This window comes from Theropithecus gelada, chromosome 20 (genome assembly GCF_003255815.1).
Source record: "Theropithecus gelada isolate Dixy chromosome 20, Tgel_1.0, whole genome shotgun sequence".
NCBI lineage: Eukaryota > Metazoa > Chordata > Mammalia > Primates > Cercopithecidae > Theropithecus > Theropithecus gelada.
In genome coordinates this window covers 71,478,217-71,480,448 of record NC_037688.1, presented here as the reverse complement: position 1 = coordinate 71,480,448, position 2,232 = coordinate 71,478,217, and the positions used below count along the sequence as shown (strand labels likewise).

General features: G+C 45.7%; 1 pseudogene; it reads left to right on the top strand.

Moving 5' to 3' along the window:
• The first annotated feature begins 495 nt into the window (after positions 1–495).
• On the top strand, positions 496–1,399 carry LOC112613899 (annotated as a pseudogene).
• Positions 1,400–2,232: the final 833 nt, after the last annotated feature.

The following is a 2,232-nucleotide window of genomic DNA, read 5'->3' as shown; positions in this document are numbered from 1 at the left end:
ATGGAGTCTTGCTCAGTTGCCCAGGCTGGAGTGCGGTGGCACAATTTTGGCTCACTGCAAGCTCTGCCTCCTGCATTCAGGCCATTCTTCTGCCTCAGTCCCCCGAGTAGCTGGGATTATAGGCGCCTGCCACCACTCCCGGCTAATTTTTTTGTATTTTTAGTAGAGACGGGGTTTCACCATGTTAGCCAGGATGGTCTCAATCTCCTGACCTCGTGATCCACCCGTCTCGGCCTCCCAAAGTGCTGGGATTACAGGCGTGAGCCACCGAGCCCAGCCTCTATTTTTTTTTTAAAGAAAGGGGGTGGGGGTGAAGAGATGAAGACTGAGCGGTTGTGGCCGTGTTGCCGACCGCGAGCAGCAGTTGGCTTCGCCACGTAGAACCCAGGAGTAGGAGACTCAGAACTGAATCTCTTCTCCCTCCCTGCTCCTGTGAGATATTTTTGATCTTCAGCTACGTTTTCGGCTTTGTGAGAAACCTTATCATCAAACACAATGGCCAGCAATGTTACCAACAAGACAGATCCTCGCCCCATGAACGTGTGTTCATTGGGAATCTCAACACTCTTGTGGTAAAGAAATCTGATGTGGAGGCAATCTTTTCCAAGTATGGCAAAAGTGTGGGCTGCGTTGTTCATAAGGGCTTTGCTTTCGTTCAATATGTTAATGAGAGAAATGCCCGGGCTGCTGTAGCAGGAGCGGATGGCAGAATAATCGCTGGCCGGGTGTTAGATATTAACCTGGCTGCAGAGCCAACAGTGAACCGAGGAAAAGCAGGCGTGAAATGATCAGCAGTGGAGATGTATGGGTCAGAAACAGAACACCCTTCTCCATCCCTCTACTCAGCTCCTCTTTTGACTTGGACTATGACTTTTAATGGGACTATTATGATAGGATGTGCAGTTACCCAGCACGTGTACCTCCTCCTCCTTCTATTGCTGGGGCTGTAGTGCCCTTGAAATGTCAGCGTGTATGAGGAAACACTTCACGAAGGGGCAAAAGTGGCTTCATTTGTAAGAGTGGACAGCAGGGATCTTCCAAGTCTGGAAAGTTGAAAGGAGATGACCTTCAGGTCATTAAGAAGGAGTTGACCCAGATAAAATGAAACGTGGATTCTCTCCTGGAAAACCTGGAAAAAATGGAAAAGAAACAGAGCAAACAAGGAGTAGAGATGAAGAATGATAAGTCCGAAGAGGAGCAGAGCAGCAGCTCACATGAGACTCATGTGAAGATAGAGTCTGAGGGGGGTGCACATGACTCTGCTGAGGAGAGGGACCTCGTGGATGATGAGGATAATGAAGATGGGAGGATGACCAGCTGGAGTTGATCAAGGATGATGAAAAGGAGGCTGAGGAAGGAGAGCATGACAGACAGCGCCAATGGCGAAGATGACTTGTAAGCACATAAAGGGGCTTAGAAATCTTAGCCCGTTATTTCTTTGCCTAGGTGCTTGTCTAAGGTCAAATGTTTCACCAGATCCTCTCTTCTAGTATCTTCAGCATGTGCTCACCGTCCTCCTCATCCTTGTCCTTCCCATGTTCATTAATTCATATTGCCCTGAGCCTAGTCCCATTTTCACTTCCTCTGACACTCCTCGTAGTTTTAAGTCTTACCCTGTAATTTTTGCTTTTAATTTTGACACCTCTTTATGACTTAACAATAAAAAAGATGTATGGTTTTATCAACTGTCTCCAAAATAATCTCTTGTCATGTAGGGAGTGCAGTTCTTTTCATTCATACATAAGTTCAGTAGTTGCTTCCCTAACTGCAAAGGCAATCTCATTGAGTTGATGAGCTCCTAAAAGCAGCTTTGAGTTAGAAGTATGTGTGTTACACTCCTACATCAGTGTGCTGTGTAACAATGTAGGATGTAAGAAATGTACAAATGTAACAATGTATTTTTGTGAATGAGTTGGCATGTGTAACAATGTACAATGTAACAAATGTACAAATGTAACAATGTATTTTTGTGAATGAGAGTTGGCACCTCAAATGCAGCCTCTAGAAAAATAATTAGTGTTATAGTCTTAAGATTTGTTTTCTAGGCCAGGCGTGGTGGCTCACATCTGTAAACCCAGCACTTTGGGAGGCCAAGGCGGGTGGATCACGAGGTCAGGAGATTGAGACCATCCTTGCTATCACGGTGAAACCCTGTCTCTACTAAAAAATACAAAAAAAAAAAAAAATTAGTCGGGCGTGGTGGCGGGCGCCTGTAGTCCCAGCTACTTGGGA